A 7,419-nucleotide genomic window follows, 5' to 3' on the forward strand; every position below is an offset into this window, starting at 1 on the left:
TCTGAAGTTTAATGTTTATATACACAAGTATTTCCAAGTGCATTACAAATTGTTAACGAAAATATTCATGCCAGGAGATTTAAGTCAAATATCTAGAGGTTCAGCAGTGAGAATTTCAAGAATATTTCAGCATAACATTAACCAAACATTATTCATTTAAAGGCCGGCAATTGGGTATAAAAGCAGCCAATCGGTGTAAATGGTGGAATATATGAATTTTCTGGTCACATTCAGATTGCAGCACTTATTTTGCAAAAATAAAGATTAAGCTGTTGTACTGAAATTTTAAAATAGGTATGCTTGTTTCCCTCATAACTGTGCATATATTGGCCATATCTATTTTAGATATAAATTCTCATGAAGTTTTAATTTTGGCCTCAAAAATCTGAAGCAGGGCTAAATTTGTATTTCAAACTAGAGATTGGCAGTTAGTGGGTGTGATTATCTTTTGTTATTGTTTACACCGGATGTTGACTCACATATTGCAGGAGCATGCTTGTCTAGTTCTAGATAAGAGGGATTGCACCAAAGGCAACATGTAATCAAATCACTGTATAACGTGGAAAAAAAGTACTTACTCATATATCATTGGTAAATCCAAATTTTATTTTTTAATTATATATAATCACATTCCATTAAAAAAAATTGGTTAACTTTATGAAAATAACTCATTAGGACTGTTCAGTCTGATCACTGTTTCAGAGTTTTGCAGGATTGCTGGTACCTTTTCTCGAATAATGTCAAGCATGATGTTTGTCTGATTAAGCAAACAATCTCTTAGGCCAGTTGTGTAACTCCCATTAATTGTCTCTCACCAATGATGACAAATGTCCAATTGATCAACCATCACTCTAAAATTACTCTCAATCTGGACTCTTACGTGTGAACATTACAATGCCAAAAGAGACAATCACAGATAGTAGGTCTCCAAATATCATAATGGACAAAATGTTTCTTAATAACCCTTCAATGCACATGTCCTCCATTGCACAGCTACAATTTCCCCCCAAATTCTTCTCATAATTGAAAGGTACCAAGAGGGAAATCATAAGTATTAGTATATCATATATACCAATATTTGTGTATATTATAAAAAAAACTACATGTTTTAAAAGACATGGATAAAACAATGATGAATTCATTTTGTAGTTCCTAGGGTGAAGTTCTGTTAAAGTAAAAACCTATCCTTTCAGTGCCTCACAGATCGAGCAGAGTGGTAGAAAAATGCGGGAACACTTTAGTTTATTTTGATAAATCATGCCAGTCTCCCTGTTCAAAATATCGTCTGCTACAGAGCACGTGTCGAGTCAAGCATCAGATTGCTGCTTATTCTGATAACACTGCTAAGCCCTGCCCTCTTGCCATATATGCTTAATTGCTGTAGGGGTCTAAAATTTTCTAGGTTACTCCCGGCCTTTAAGGAGAAGATAATACTTCAATGTGTGTATACTTTTTGAAAGATCGCGGCCGTTGTAAAGAACATGTACATGTATGTTTGGTAACGTATTAAAATCGAATAGGAATCTAGTTGTAAAGGCGAATTTACCAACTTCACAATAATTGAAATATAGAACCATTACTTACAATAATTGTACAATGTGTTCTTACATGAAAGGTTACCTTTCACGCTTTCTACGACACTATGCTTTTTCCTATTATTTCATGGGCTCTTTAAACCACCACGGACCATGGTTGATATTTCTTTCGAATCATACCACCAGTTCCTTGAGCTCAAATTGACAGACAAAGGAATAAACATAAACAACATTCTTCGTCATAAAAGAGTGCAATCCTGTATTCTAACTTATTTCAAGTTCAAGTCTAAACCCTGCATTTCCTACAAGACTACTTTGACTACTGCATCCTAACGTTTCAATTATATACTACTCAAAATTTGATAAGGATCATAGATATTTTTATGTTTAAAAAATTAATAATTGCATAACTGGCAATATTGTGTCCAAGTGAAATCAAAAACGTCTTCAACAAACTTGCACGTGCGTTTCATGCCATGGGAAATGCGTTTCTCATCACAGTTTATGCTTTTGCTACCATTGCACGATTTTCACTCAGGTCTCGGTGTCTGATTCTTTCTAAAATTTCAAACTCACTTGAGTGTTTACACTATGTTTATCAACACAATGCCCCCTCAACGTGTAAAGCGTCGCCTGACGACAGAACAACTGGGTAGATGTATTGGAATGCTTGACGCTGGCTATTCACAACGTGACGTTGCAAATGCACTAAACGTCAGCCAGAGCGTTGTAAACAGGGCCTGGAACCGACAGCAAACTTTTGGTACAGCAGTACACCGACATGGGGGTGGTCGTCAGAGGTCGACAACCCAACGCCAAGACCATTTTGTGACTCTTCAGGCACGACGCCATCCCTTCTGGACAGCAACAAGCCTACGTAACGACCTCCTGAACGCCTCGGGGGTGAATGTGTCCACTCAGACGATACGGAATCGGCTTCACAATGCAGGTCTCAACTCGAGAAGTGCATGTGTTCGAGTCCCTCTGACTGTTCGACACCGGCGGAAGCGATTGGACTGGGCTGAAGATCATGTCACATGGACACAGAACGATTGGGTTCAAGTTCTGTTCACGATGAATCCAGGTATTGTTTGGACTTTACAGATAGGAGGTACCGAGTGTGGCGACGACAACGTGAACGTTTCTATGATGCCAACATCAGTGAACATGACCGTTATGGTGGTGGTTCCATCATGGTCTGGGGTGGAATCATCACGGATGGAAGAACAGATCTTCATGTCCTGGAGAGAGGAACAATGACGGGGGTGCGGTACCGGGATGAGATCCTCGATGTTTACGTCAGACCCTACGCTGGTGCTTTTGGCCCTGAGTTCATCTTGATGGATGATAACGCCGGTCCTCATCGCGCCAAGGTGGTGGATCAGTACCTTCAGCAGGAGACAATTTTCCGTATGGACTGGCCAGCGCGCTCACCGAACTTAAACCCGATTGAGCATGTATGGAACATGCTGTGGGTTGCCCTTTCATGCCGTAGAGCACAACCCACGACTTTGTCAGAGGTCGGAAACGCCCTCGTGGAAGAGTGGGACAACCTTCCCATTGGAAACATCCGGGTGTTTTTTGACAACATGGCTCGACGTTGTCAAGCCGTCATTGATGCAAGGGGAGGCTATACCCGGTATTGACACTTCATCGACTACGTGTAATGATGGACTATCCCCAAAATCTGTGTAATTCTTTCTCTGGTTTGCTGTTAACTTTTTGTAATGAAATGCCTTTTGGTGTTGTTATCAGATTTCGAGCATTCCGTATTGATAAAAGTTCATGCCGTTCATGAATTTTCATTCATAACCTGAGTAAACACGTTTCTGAGTCAAATTTATGTCTTTTGCTATGTTAGTCGTAAATTACACACATATAACCTAGTGATCCTTATCAAATTTTGGGTAGTAAAGATAAACTTTGCAGTGCCAAATATAGACCCTCCTATACTTAATCCCTCAATGTGTTCTTCATCTTTTTTCAACTATAGTCCAGATGGTCATGTCATTACTGGTGATATTGATATAGTTGAAAATGAGGACCCCATATTACTTATTCACTTATTCGAAAACGTCGTAATTACAGAGAACCTCGGTCTTTCAATTGGCGACAGAACTTCATCTATATTATGAATTATATCGAAGATTACGCCAGACGATTGAATAAATATGAAGAAGAACTTGATGCATTATAAGAATGGATTAGAAATGCAAGAGGAATATTAAAATCCCACAATATACACATCAAAACAAAAGTACCTACGATATGTTCTTCTCTATTTAGGAAACCAGAAGTTATAGGCACCTAGGCACCTGATCCCACCTCTGGTGTGTCCAGGGGTCCGTGTTTGCCTAACTATCTATTTTGTATTGCCTGTTGGAGTTATGAGATTGATCACTGTTTGTTATCTTCACCTTGCATAAAAGAATTAGATAGGCTACATGAGGAATATGGTTTAGGTTCCAGGTGACAAAGCTTGTAACAACATTGTCATTGTTTGTAAGGTTCATTATTACAACTGTATTTTAATCGACTTTGGCATCAATTACACTTCTGGTAGACCTACTCATACTCCAACTGTCCTTCCAAAAGATGAAATTCTTCATACCCATCCGTTTTAGACATTATTAACAAGACATTGCTGTTCCATACAACTGAAGTTGTACACCTCCATATTCCAACACAATAGATGCTGAATAGGATTTTTATGAATGAATAAACCTGTTCATTTTTTTTTATTCTCGGCATTCTCGTCTCATTCATGACTATATAACTCATAAAATTGGCAGGTATTTATCAAATATATTCCTGTTCTGTTATCAGATTACGAAGTAACCAAATATGAGAAATATAGTTTTATTATGATATTTTAACGAAGATTAAACATTCATTTTTCGCTGCCATTCGTCAAATCAAGAAAGTGTGGTCATCTGTAGGGGGTTTCATTCCGTGGTGGTGCTTCCTGTAAATTAACGAAATATTAGATAACTTTCTGAATAATACTGACAACACCATGTAGCTGTGATTCATAAGTTCTCCTTACTATTTCTTTAATCACAATGACATTGACATAGCAAGCAAACATCACCTTAATCTTAGTAAGCCATGACAATACTGAAATACAAAGAAAAAAACAACACCTTGAAATTTATAAGTCATATTAATCCTGGTATACAAATTAAACAAGATAATTGGTCTTTGTAAGCAATAACAGTGATGATATACAAATAAACAAGAGATTGATCTTTTTGAAATGTATAACAATGATGATATGCAAATAAACAAGGCATTTGTCTTTTGAAATTTATACCAATGATGATATGCAAATATGCAAGACATACATCCTTTGAAATTTAAAACAATGATGATATGCAAAATAAACGACACTTTTGGACATTTTAAAATAATTCCAAGGCTGATATACACGGGCACAATGATCCTCTATACAAAGTAGACTAAACTACCTGACTAGTTTGATATTGCAATATTTGAGGTTTTCACCGTATAGTTGGATAATTTTATTTATGAACTTTTGAAACGACCCCTTAATCTCATTACAATGTCAGAGTGAAATAGATAGAGTTTGATAGGTATTATGTATTGTTAATACGAGTATTTTCTCTCTGAGTTATTAGAAGTTCATACAGTAACTTTTTATGATGCATCAAGAGTATTTTTCTTGTTTTAAACTATAGAGTTAACACCGCGTGTACGTGTATCGTACGGATAACATGTGCTTCATTTGTAGTTATGTATTGGATTGTTAATTCATGGCCAATGTATTTAGCTGATAAATATTGTTACCTTTTACCTGCAAATGCAATTTCACGGTGTAGTGACGGTTACATATAGTAATTTCTCGTTTTATTCCTGATCCTGTTCACTTTCACTTCACAATGTTTACATGTTTCTGCTATGTATGTTGCATTATGGGATATAATGTCATACTTCCGGGTCAAACTTTTTCTTTGATCCGCGTATAAATACAGAGGCGGTAAAAACAAATTATGAACTTCTACAAGGTATGTAATTAATTATTTAATGTCGTATATGTGTTGTCATATGTATATGTTGTTGCCGTGTTCTTGTGGCGGTAGTTCCTGTAAAATAATGAAATATTAGATGAATTTATGAATAATATTTACACCACTATGAACCTGTGGTTTAAAATTCTCCATACTATTTGTTACATCATAACAATATTGATATACAAAGTAAATATCACATTAATCTTAGTAAGCGATGACACTATTGAAATACAATACAAACAAGTCCACGATATTTATAAGTTATACCATTGCTGGTATACAAAATAAACAAGACAAATGGTCTTTAAAGGCCATAACAGTGACGATATACGAGACATTGGTCTTTTGAAATCTAATGCAATGGTGATCTACAAAATAAACAAGATATTGATCTTTCAAATTTATAGCAATGTTGATATACAAAATAAACAACACTTTTGGACATTCTAAAATAATTACAAGGCGGATACATAATAGTACAATGCTCCTCTATGCAAAGTAGACTAACCTGCATGGCTTGTTTGATGTTAATTGTTTGACTGTTATTTAGATACTGATTGGACTATGCATTACTCCATTTATTTTATCAAAGTATATGATTCACGGTGAGTTGGGTTAAATGCTTGCTTTAACACGGAAAATGGTCCCACCCTTCATGTTTCCAAGGACACGTGTCTGTATTTTGTATTCAAGGTATTCTTAAGGAGGTTAACTTTAACATGGTGTTATCTTGGTGTTAACTTCTGTGTTTACGCTAACAATGTGATTAGCAGGTTTTTTTTTCAAAGGCAAATTTATATTAAAAAAGATTAGCGTTGTATTAATTGCAATCCACCTCCAGTACATGTTTAAGTCTTGACACAGTCGTTAGAAATGGCCGCCATCAGACCCCAACATTATGAATATTTCAGATGTGTACGCATCCTACCTCTGTTGCGTCCAGGGTCCGTGTTTTACCTGCTTTTATTTTCATATTCTTTTATGGGATTTATGAGATTGATCATTTCGTTATCTTCAATTTTCATTCTTTATAGGATAATAAAATTCGTTCCCATTCGTCATCATCTTTTTATAGTCTTGTCAAAGGGATACAATCCTGGCAATGCAAGTTATTTCTCCTTAAAGTAAGTCCACCTCCTGTGATTTCATAAGATATTACAAAATCAATGATTTATTTAGATTTATGCATGATGTTACCATAAATTTTGTTGGAGTCTTTTCCAATGGTTATTGTAAAAAATATTGTTAAACAAGAAATATTTCAAAAGTCTGAGTTACATATAATAATGAATAATATGTTTCAAAATATTGAATTCAAGGGCAATAACTCTGTTTTCATTGTATCCTTTATAAAGTTCCTTATGGGATAAATGTTCTTTGTTTTTCACAGAAATTTTGAATAGTTTTATAAAGGAATAGATTGATGAAATCATTATGAATACTATTATATCGTTTGAACCAGTTTTTGTGAAATTTTAAAGCTACTCTTGAAGGAAAATTACAATTTTCTTACTTTGAGATATCATTTTGTATATGTAAGTCTTTCATCTTAAAAAGTGTGATGGCCTATATTAGCATCCTATATTAGCATCCACAAGTCTAATCACGTTATTGCGTAATGCTATGCAAGGTGAAGGTAACGAACAGTGATCAATCTCATAACTCCTACAAGCAATACAAAATAGATAGTTGGGCAAACACGGACCCCTGGACACACCAGAGGTGGGATCAGGTGCCTAGGAGGAGTAAGCATCCCCTGTTGACCGGTCACACCCGCAGTGAGCCCCATATCTGATCAGGTAAACGGAGCCAATAATTATCTTTTTAAACTAAATTAATAGACTCCCCTATTT

This window comes from Ostrea edulis, chromosome 2, assembly GCF_947568905.1.
Source record: "Ostrea edulis chromosome 2, xbOstEdul1.1, whole genome shotgun sequence".
Lineage (NCBI taxonomy): Eukaryota > Metazoa > Mollusca > Bivalvia > Ostreida > Ostreidae > Ostrea > Ostrea edulis.